Below are 11,565 nucleotides of genomic sequence, written 5' to 3' on the forward strand. Positions count from 1 at the left end.
CATTGTTGATTTTCCACAGGAATATCCTAGGTCCTGTAAGCCAGGTGTTGCTGCAGTGTATTAGAAATGAAAGGCAGAAATTCAGGATGTGTATAAGCAATATTTTGTATGCTACAGTGCCCTGCTGGGTTTGTGCAAAAGAGCTGCTTCCCAAAGCTTTAATTGGCACTTAGCTTCTTTTACAGCCTGTTTGCCCAGACAGCCTGCACTACATAGTCTGTTAAAGTGTAGCTGTGAGTATTATAAAGCACATCTTTACAGGAAATAGGAACATTCATTTGATAATTGGCATGAAAACTTGGCCATATTAGATTTAAAAGTCATTAGTTTTGCATCTCTGAGATGCTGAGTGCTTGTTCACCTCCAGGCATGCACAGCCACCAGGAGCACGGCTGAACTGCCTGGAGGCCCCTGTTCCTTGTGAGCTGCCTGGTGCTGTGTGGCTACAGGCACTGCAGGTGGCAGAGTGGCACCGCCACCCCTGCCCGCCCCAGCCATATGCACAAATCCAACAACAATCAGCCAGATGTTTCTGAGCAGTGTGTTTGCCCACTCACGTTTCAGGATATCTCACAACAGCCCCAGTCCGAGAGAGAAAGTGCAGTTCGCTTGCAGACCTAGAGCAGGAGGAGTATCAAATAATGCAACCTACAACAATCATAAAACATTTTTCAGTAAACCCAAAGTATTCCTTAGGAGCATGCTGACTGATGAATGTTTTTTACAAAAGCAAGAGGGGAAGTGCAGGGGAATGGGATGGCGGACTTGGGTATGTACCGATGAAAAGATGGCTGCCTGCCAGAGAAGGGATTTCATGACCTTGTTTTGGTTCCTTGAGAATTATTGTTTTCCAATTATTTCTTCTAAGAAACCTGGAATTCAATTCTTTTCTACAATTATGAAGTAATAACATGTTTTTTTATTTGTAATTTACACACATGTGCATATGCATATATATATATCTATAGATAGATACACACATTTCAAAGAAAGGTACTTTTGGGTTTTGTTATGGTTTTGGTTTGTTGGGATTTTTTGTTTGTGTGTTTGGTTATTTTTTTAAGGATGAGAGAAGTGATGGGGAAAGAGAAAAAAAAATAAATGTGCTTCCATAGGAAAAGCAGTTGTTCATTGCAGCTAGGAAAATTCAGACCCATTGCCATGGAGAAATCAGTTGATGAAAGTGAAAAGTTTGCTTTTATCTTTTTAACAGAAAACATACAGAAGAACTCTATGCATTAACAAACTGATATATTTTGTAAATCTTCATTTTCCTGTTTGTGCTTTACATTGAACCTTTCTCCTGTCCTTTTGCACTTACCAGTTCCAAGAACAATCACTACAGTCTCACTTGATAAGCAAGATTCTTCTCTAAAAGAAGGTATCCCTAAACAGTGATAACTTATCACTGTTGATGCTGTTTTTAAACAGTGTGGAAGTATAGAGATCTATGAATGAAGTGTAAAGATTCTCAAGAAAATGTTACTGAGTTTTAATGTTAGTTAAGCTTAGCTCACCTTGTAAACCACAAGCACGTACTAGATAGCAATGTGAGAGTGCACACAATGCAACAAAACAGTGCCAGCAGGTTGATACTGCATATCAATATTCAGCTACATTTCTGCATTTTAACTTCATTTACTGCAGCCTTTTTATTGATGATTGAGGTGAAGGGATGCATGTTATGAAGAAGTACAGCAAATCTTTAAATCGTTTTTCTTCAAAGGGTGGGTTTTACAGGCACCTCAAGATACTTGCAAGCACATGCAATGTTTCTTAATACATTAAGGCCTGTGTAATGGTTTATCACAGTTTTGACCAATTTACCTTCTGACAAAGCAATAACACATGGCTCTACAATGCACAGCTATAATGTTAAGCAAGTTTCTCAAAATGTGGTCTGCCACCCAACTCCAACATAAAATCCACAAGTTTTTTCTCATCTCTGTGGTACTATTTTCACAGGGATTTTCAAAAGTATTTGTGTATGATGAATTGCATAGGACTGTGTCAAAGGAATCATAATTTCTTCATCCAGACTATCCAGCACATGTACCAATAAATATTGTAAACTGATACACCAGGGCTGCAAGCTTCTCTGTGATTCATACAAATGGATTTGCTAACTCAACCTGACAACTCAGCTGATCAAACAAAGTGTCTCGGATAACACCAGTGTCAATAATTACATTTTCTAAATAGGACAGCTATATTTCAAGCTGACAATGAATGTATAATTGCTGTTAGAGATAATGAAAAATCTTGTACAAGAGCTAACAAGAAAAAGCAGGTATTTTATGAAAGATTGGTTCTTTTCTAGTCCTTGTTTATACTAGAGGTTTGTAGGGCATGCACACCTTAATCAATGTATATGTCAATGTACAAACTGCTGAGCTCTGCTGGGCATATAAACCCTGGAGTTGGCAACAAAGGCTAGCCAAGAGAGATACTAAATCTGCAAATGAATCCTCCTTTCTCCATCCCTCTGACCCCCTTAAATTCCTCCTGGCCCTGGGAAGTGCAGTGTGCCCAAGAGACAGGACAAGGATGAAGGGCCAAGGCTGGAGACATTCACTGCAGCAGCCCCTCCGTACATCGAGGGATGGGGGAGTCCATGGGCAAGACAATGAAGTGGCAGAAAAACTCATGGACCTCAGAAAATCCTAGAAAAAGAAAATGTAGAGAAAAATGGTAGGAACTGATGGGTTATACGCTGCACTGAGAAAAGATGTGAACAGCCAGCCCCCATCAGAGACGCTCTTAGATCTCAAAGGAGAGAAGCCAAAATCTGTAATGTTTCTGATGACTGCTTGAAATATTGAGCTGCAACCAAAGAGAACTAGAAAGCACTCAAAGTGCTCAAGGGAGAATACTAAGATGAAAGAAGATACCATTAAGATAATTTTGCATACAGGAGATCTGTAGAAGACAGCTCTTCTTCTAAAAGGAAATAGCAGTTTTGTGATCTTTAAAATTAATTTGGATACTCTCATTGCTTTTGCAGAAAGCTTTCCAGAGAAAATTGAAATGGAAAAGGGTTTTTAGAATTAAGAATTATTTGAGATGATGTGACAATGTTCAAATGATGCTGTAACATTTGAAGAGTGAATTAGTCTCATTACCAGGCTCTTCTTTTTTTCACTAGCACTGAATTTTTAAGAGCAATTTTGCAAAAATTATCAGAATGTCCATTTATACAATGGTGTACTATTATTTAAAGAGCTTTCATTGGCAATACAAAGAGTAAACTGCTTGAGAACATGAAAACTAACAATTGTCAGAGGATTTGACATGATTCTAAAATTGAAAAAAAATTAATGAGAGGATTTCATGAATTCTCAACTGCTCCAAAGAGTCTGTTTCAAACCAGCAACTGGAAAAATAAGAAAAATGTACTGTGCTAGAGATTATTTTTCCCCCAAACCCAAAATATCAAAATTGAGCTTAGACATGTTTTGTGTTCTTTTGAACAGTAGAAAACAGCCATCAAAGAGCTGATGACTGCATATTAGAAACAGAGACTGATTGCTTTTCCCAACTAGCAGAATGAGCGCAGAACTGGAATTTACTTTTAATGTGCAATTTAAATATGATGCAAAATGCCAATCTGAATTAAAGGGATAGATATGTGCAGTGCTGGGAGGCAGGTGCTGTGCTCAGTGCACCAGCAATGGCACATGTTGGCCAAAGGAAAATCTGAACGTGTTACAGCTCCACCTCCTGAAGCAATAAGAAATGATTGGAAGGGGTATAATTAGTCGGTGTAATGAACTGGAGCAACTGAGGGTCTGTGTAGACCCTGGAACAGATTTGCCACAAGTGTCCCGATCTGCGCTTGTACTCCTGCTCAAGATCAGGTAGTATCAGATACATACTAAAGTAATGGAAGTCAATCAACTTGCCCTGTTTGAAGCAGCAGCTTGTTTTTGAAACTCCCAGGAATTTTAAAGAGTTCATTTCTGCCTTTTGTTATAGTGACTGACTAGCATAAAAGTCAACATTTGTCACTTCAGAAGGATGCTGCTACTCTGGTGTTTTTGATGAAGCAACAGATATTGTTTATTCAAGGACCATGAAGTGAGCAAGCATTTGCTCACCCTTTTGGTGTACTTCTTTTGTGGATGACAAAAACTAAAGAAAAGATTGGCCAATGTGAAATTCACTTTGAGCTGGAGGAATAGCAGGGAGATTAAAAAAAACTTTGAAAAAAATATAGTAATGTAGCTGTGCTTTTAGCAAAAGATTAATATCTTTAATCTCAGAACAGTAAGCATGAGTCAAATAAGCAATTTCAATGAATGCTGGTTTTAGATATCTATTATCTATCTATCTATTTATCGATCTATGCCTTATGGGACCACAGAGTAGCTCAGAGGCAGAAATTCTGGTTATTGTTCAGATGAGTTCAGATAAGTATTTCCTACACCTTGAGACCATGTTGACAGGGCAGAAATAAGTGAAAGATGTTGCAGCAAAAGTTCTTAATAAATAACTAGTGTTTAGCATTTACTAAGAAAAGCACAAAGGAATGTGGCAGCGCAGCACAGCAGGAGTATGAATAGCACAAGTTTTTCATGCTACCTGAAAGATTCTTATAGTTAGTCAGAATGACTCTCTCTGAGTCTGAAAGTAGGCAGAACAAAATATTGGACCTGAAACAATGAAGTGTTCAAGAATATGTTGGATATAAAATGTGAATGATGAGGCATTTATTTAGTCCAGAGGGTTCCCAGAGACCAAACCCCCACAGAGCACTGGTAACAGCACAGCTCAAAATATGCAGAACCTGGAATGTCAAAACAAAATGATATTTTTTAAAAAAAGAACCTTTGTGACACATAAACCAAACAAGAAATGACACTGATAATAACTGGAAATTGAACATGTGCCTAATGTTTTCACGCTGTAATTAAACAACTTAAGTTATGCTAAAAAGAAAACATTTACATCAGTGGGCAGGGAATGTGGAGTCAGACTCCTTGAAAGGTAGACACAATTGTGAGTATCTTGGTCCTGCATATAGAGTGTTTTACTTGCCACTTGTCTGTGTGAAGGAATTTTCTTAACAAACACAGTCTGAAGTGCAGACTTGGATCCCAAACCAGAAGGAACATCAGGTGTGGGAGGAACTTTGCTCAAAGGATGCCAATCTTGAAAGAGCCAAGAATGGATGAAGATGGCAATTTTTATGGATGCAAAGAAACAAGACTTAAAAATTGGATATTTATAGCATGCGCCACCCCTTTTTCATCTTTGATTCTTATGGAATCAGTGAATGAAGAAAAAGAGATGTAAAAGCCAGGATCTCAAACCTGAGTGTTCGAGTTATTGAAGAGTAATGACAGAATTTAGCACAGACTCTTCTGAGTTGACATGTTTTGGGAGGAGCTGAAGAATGTGGAAAGCAAATAGAGTTTAGCTGATGTGAACAATGAAAGTGAGTCTGTGACATTTCCACTACTGAGCAAGCTACAAAAACAATTTATGATTTAAAGGCAATCAAGAATCAGTTGGATTGATATTTTTTGCCTCTCCCCACTAAATAAAAGGATTTTGAAATAGCACACATTGCTAGAGGAAAAAAAAAGAACAGGTAAAGACCAACTAAACAAAGCTTCAAACTCTTGGGTGAAGGAAGTAATATATAGAGTTGATTAGACCTAATTTCATTCTAATATCTCTTTCTCAATCTGTAACAAATGTAAGAATGCAGCAGCACATTATAAGATCTGAAGAGAATCTGATTTCATAGTAAAATGAAGTAAAAAAGGGGAAAATTAAATATGATACATAAAAAAAGAGAACTGGCAATAGGTACTTAAAGTAGAACAAATCACAGAAAAGTCCATTAAATATGACTGAGAACCAAGATAATGGGCTTAATATTTAACAAGTGATTGAACAAAGAAGGAACATGCAAGTGAAATTAATACTATGCTAAAAACTGATACAACTCCAAAAATTATGGGAAAAGTGAATATTATCACTATTCCACATATTTAGAACAGAAGAATTGTAGTTATTGTAGTTTATTTTCAGCAACAATGATTTTTTGGTCCCTCAAAAAGTATTGTAATATTTACCTAGCATCTGCAGCAAGGGTGGCTCTGGATGGTTATTGTTCCAGGAGACTCAGATCACAATGTGGCACGAGCTGCGGTGGCATTGCAGCAGGGGCTCCAGCCTGCTGAAGAATTACAAGTGACTTTCAGAGGTCATCTAGAAGACATCAGCTAACTTGCTTAATGCTGAAGAAACTGAAAGGCTTAGGTTCCTGCAATCCTTTCTGATCCAGAGTGCTTTCCAATTCAAAGCAGGAAACCTGCAGCGACTCATTTTTTGACACTTCTTAGCAGGCAGCCACCTTAAGACTTTAAGCAATGAAAAGTAACTTCTCAGGGCAGGAGCTAAAGATTCCACTATGTTAATACCAAAACTCTTGAACATACACTTTCTTCAAGCCAGCAGTCTTTGTTGTATGTCTTTATCCCAATAAATTTTTGCTCAGCATTTTCCAAAATGTCACCCACACTTTAATATCGCTCCCCAGACCTAGTGTACCTTTCAAGTTTTATGTGTGCTGCTTTCTACTGGGCTCAGCAGTTGAATTTAGATATCTATTTTCAGCTTAAATGTTTACAAAATTCACACAAATACATGGATAAGTTCTGAATTTACTCAAAAAATGGTAAATTCAGAGTTTTTTACAACTCTGATTGGAAAACTGCCTAGCAGAAACAATTACTTTATTATTCTTAAGCAGTTATTATAAATAAGCACTTATCACAATTGGAAGAAGAAGTAGGAGAAGTGCTAACACTGCTAGATAGAACCCAAATATTTAAATTTATATACCTCAAGCAAAAGAATTCCTTAAAAGAGCCCTTAGTCAAGCTCAGTGGGATACAAAAATAAAGGCACAGAGGAAGAATTACTTGTGACAGTAGATCCACTGGGAAAACATGAGACAAGGAAGAGAAAAGCCATGAGTTTGTGATCCAGTTTCAGAAGTTCGAGCTGGAAAGGCAGGTTTTCTGATTGAAATCTAGGTTTAAGGACGGGCAAGGTCATAATAGAAAAAAACCCTCAGAGCCTTGGTCTTTTCTGATTTATATAGTTGGACTCGTTGGGCTTGCTGAGTTTATAAAACACCTACTACAAGGAGTTTTATGAAAAGTGCGCTTGTTTGAAAATAGGTGTGAATCATTTATGAAATCCAGCTGTGTATATGACAGGTACAATCTGCACCTCACCCCGCAGCCAGCAGGCAGATTACAACCAGTGGGCAGGGAAAGAGCACTGGCCAAACAACATTAACTTGAAAAGACAGAAATAAGGTCAAGGTTAAACACTGAAAAATTTACTCCTGGACTCCGCAGCTACAAAGGATGCAAGAAAATGTGCATCTAAACAGCAGTAAACTTAATCCGGATAAAAAACCGACAACCAGATCAAGATAAAAATCAGGTCTGTTCATACATCACACAGGGAACAGCATGCCAACACTTGTAATTTATCACAAACAAAGAGGACTGGAAGCAAGTCTTCCTAAAGACTTAAAGCTCTTACAGAAGCTGTGCCACCAGTATTTATATGTGTTAGACCTGAATATATCTGACATAGGCTGAACACCCAGAAAACCCAGGACCACACTGTGCCATTTGTCTGGGGTTTGAAATTCCAATATCTTCTTTTGGCTGGGCTGCATTTCACACAAATCAGAAGCTTTAGCAGAGCCCTTTTAGTCAGACCTCCACGACAAGACTCAGCAACATTTTACATATGTACCTGATAGGGCCAATGATCGGTCTTTCCATCAAAGGCCTGTATTAACAACTCAGCTGCTAAATAATGGATTGCTTCAGCTTGTACACTTAGTCAGAATCTCTGTGCTGACATCTGAGAGAGCTGGATCAGGTCCCAGCAGGAGTGGGAATCTGTCCACCAATTAGGTATAGAAGGATTTACTTCAGAAGCAGTTCTGTGTAAATGATGTGTTAAAAGATTAAGGATCACTTTTAAAAGACATGCATAAGTGACCTATATTCTTATGCGGCAACTTTTATACACTTTGGAGACAAGGGGAAAAAAAAGAGGGCCATATTAAGGTGATATTTTGGACCATGTTTTCTTCCTTAGGTGGCAGTGACTGCCAAGGGTTTTTTTTTGTCACAGATGGCTATGCTTAAACAGACTTGCCTGCCAGTGTGATTTGAACTTAACTTATTAGAAACCCCACAATCTAAGTCAATTCCCACCATGACCAAAAAGGTTATTTAAACTTTCAAGTGCATTGGTTTGAAAATTAAAATATCCAAGAGTGCAACAATAATGCAAATCTGTTCACCTGAGTCTAGAGAAAAAAAGAAGGCAAGTGATTTGCAACTGCCTTCTCAGCTTGAAGAAATGTTCTCATCTGTGGGTCAACACACAATAATAACTACCTAGTCTTCCAGTGATTGCCATCCTGAAAGGATGAAATGTTTAACATGTAAATAAGTTTATTTGCAGATCTCAAAGTGAAAACTCTATTATATAGTGACTATGAAGCGCATAATAAGCAGACACAACCATCACAGAGTTGTTAGACTGAAGTGTCCTAGGTGACTTCCACAAGCTTTGTGTAAATTTAGAGGATTTTGTAAATTTTCCTTGTAGTAAGTTTCTCAGATCCTTGCAAGGAAGCTTCAATTGAGCATTTTCTCTAGAGCTGAATCTAACAGAAGTAAACACTCACTGTGCTTGATTAGAAACAAGACCTATAATGGACTACTGGGGCTATGTTGCATGAAAATTTACCGTTTGGAGGGATTTAATGATAGATAGGTAGGTCCAAGGCATGGCTGTCCTGCAGAGTTACTAAATCAGCAGGAACTGCTGTCAGTGTGAAAAGAGTCGTAGTGAAAAACAAATTGGAAACAAGCATGGGTTGCTGGGAGAGACAGAGTCAGACTTGTTCCTCTGCCCTGCTTATGTTGCTTTGTTAGCCATTTCCTGGTTGCAGTTCTTCGACGACTACGAAGGACAAGGTTGTGTTTCCTGCCTACTGAGTGTGGCTTCAGGGAGCTCTTCACCCATTTTCAGGGTGCTCTGCTCCAGGACCAAAGAAAGATTGAGCTCCCTTTTCTTCCTGTCTTTGTGCTCACTGCTGCTCCCTGCTGAAACCTGCAACAAAGCATGGGAGATTAGCATGGAGACTGTGCACAGGGAACACCAGCAGCTGCCACAGATTTTCCACAGTTTTGTCTTTCACAGCCTCAATTCTTTTTATTTTTTCACAGCTTCTTTTGGTCACCAGGTATGGCCTTTCTGTTTAGTCTATTTCTTCTTCTCAGCTCAAGATTTCTAAGAAATTCCTTCTAAGAATTGAGAGTCAGGATTTATTGACATATCTGACATGCTCTCTAAAGAAAAAAAAATCCCAGCATTTTGGAACTTTCCTCTAAATCATCGCTGGAGGATGGTGCTTTAAAAAACTATTTGAAAAACTACCCTTATGGACCAGAAGACACAAAAGTACCACCAAAATAAATACAAAGATTGATCACTAATTAAAACACTCCCTCTTTCCAGTGTGGCTTCCTCCTTTTTAAGAGTTGAACTTACCTTTTTTTATCCTCTAGGTAGTTCTTGTCAAAAAATCCTGGCTAACATAGGCAGTAGATTTATTTATCTATTTTTAATGCTTTCTCTACTGTTCATCCAACCTCACTGAAAAATGCCTGAGTATTGCCATAATGCTGTCCCATTTATTTTCCACAACAAAACATTGTTACTGTCTCCGTACTTAATTTCATTTTCATGACCAGGCCTCCATATTCCTTTTTATTAAAAAAGTAGCACCATTTCCATGTTATTTTTCACCTCCAGAGGTGTTATTTGCTTGCTGTAATAACAGACCATGCTCCTGCTGAGTCTGCTGAAGAAATGATCCCATTAGCCCAATGAAGCCATGCCAACTGCCTGGCAGCTCAGCACTCAAATTTTTTATGTATGGAGAGCTGGGCTCTCCATTGCCCCAAAGTTTAAGACATTGAAAAAATTAAAGGTCTTAGAGAAAAATATTAATTTTTCAAACACACACAAAGAAGGCTATTATTTTCTAAGGTCTGCTTCAGTTCAGACAAAACTATGGAAGAAAAGCTTATAGTTTCAGGTCACAGTCCTGCTAGGAAAGTCACTAGTGATGTAAATACATGTTTACTGCTGCAGAAGTAAAGCTGGGGAGGAGGAAGCACACCGATCTCTCTTCCCAAATCTTGCCTCTTTTAGATGCCTGGAACACCATAACTAGGATAACACGCTGGGCTGATTCAGGCAAAGGCAATGAGAGAAGAAATTGAGAGAAATCATGGAGAACTTCAAAATGTTTGTAAAATCAGAACTGTCAAGGTAAGGGGAAAAACCCCAAGAATTTCTGTCACTTGTGTAAGGCACAAGCTAAAACAAATGTTCTTGCATCCTATGTAAAGACATTAAAAAAACACAGCGCCAAAGGCAAGCGAAGGGCAAAAAACACCCCTCAATGTCTACATAGCATCTACACAAATTCTTTTCAAAATGTAGTAGATCTGGCTGACTTCTGTTGTATTAGCCTGAGCCACTTAGCACGACTTTTGCTGGATGTATTTTAACAATGCTAAACATAGGCAAAGAGAAAATTAAGGAACTGAACACTATAAAAAGTGGTGACTACATGGCATCATAAATGATACTTCATTGTTACCGCACATTAAAAGGTCTGCACATAAATGATATTTTTAGATCATGCTAAAGCTATCACCATTAAAATGGGAGCTTGTGTACTTTTTGCACCACAGAAGGCACCAAATCATTCCATCAATTCAGCCTCAGTATTTTAAAAGTTATTTAAAAGTGAGTGGCATCTCCACAACATGAAGAAACATAATCCGTGATTGGTTCTTTGGCACTTCAGCATTAGGGACTACCTAAAATAATTAAAAGCATACCCCATGCACTAGTTTTCCACGAATAGAAAATAAACCTTCTTACTCTTGATGTTTAATTTCTTTGAGAAATCATGACTGAAAGAATTGTTCTCAAGATGTCTAGCCTCACAAAAGAAAGGATGAGAAGAGTGGCATTTGTAATGAGTTTTTGCTCAGGAAAATAAAAACACAGAGAAATCTGCTAATAGTTTTCATTTCAAGACATGTGATTAATAGTTCTGAAATATATGCTGCTGACTACTGTTTCTGTGGAGATCTTTTCAAGGACTACCCTTGAAAAAGGTAGCAAAATTAGCTGATCACCCAGATACCAACCGATGGATATCAGCTACAAACCTGCAGCAGAATGCCTGAACTACTTTGTTGTTGTAACCTTGCAGCCTAAAGAACTGGGTTCAGATCTGTTCTCTACCATACACTCATTGAATGACTGCAAATAAGAAATCAAGTGCATGACTAGAGATCAGTTCAAAGCACTGTCCTTCTCACAGGGGTGCTGTCTTGGAAGGTTCTTCTAAAATTTGTGATACACTCTAACTGCTATTTGGCATTCACTGCCAAATTCTCAAAATCTGTAAAACATTAACTAAGATAA

The 11,565-nt window shown here is 38.1% G+C and overlaps 1 long non-coding RNA gene across 1 annotated transcript; it reads right to left on the reverse strand.

Annotated features, from left to right (window-relative positions):
* Nucleotides 1–590: 590 nt before the first annotated feature.
* On the reverse strand, nucleotides 591–8,813 carry LOC115947820. Its single transcript, XR_004081675.1, has 3 exons — nucleotides 8,800–8,813; nucleotides 6,084–6,187; nucleotides 591–648 (listed from the first exon to the last, which is right to left on the reverse strand). It is a non-coding gene; the product is annotated as an uncharacterized LOC115947820 (long non-coding RNA).
* Nucleotides 8,814–11,565: the final 2,752 nt, after the last annotated feature.

Source organism: Geospiza fortis, unplaced genomic scaffold (assembly GCF_000277835.1).
Source record: "Geospiza fortis unplaced genomic scaffold, GeoFor_1.0 scaffold1, whole genome shotgun sequence".
In the NCBI taxonomy this organism is placed as follows: domain Eukaryota; kingdom Metazoa; phylum Chordata; class Aves; order Passeriformes; family Thraupidae; genus Geospiza; species Geospiza fortis.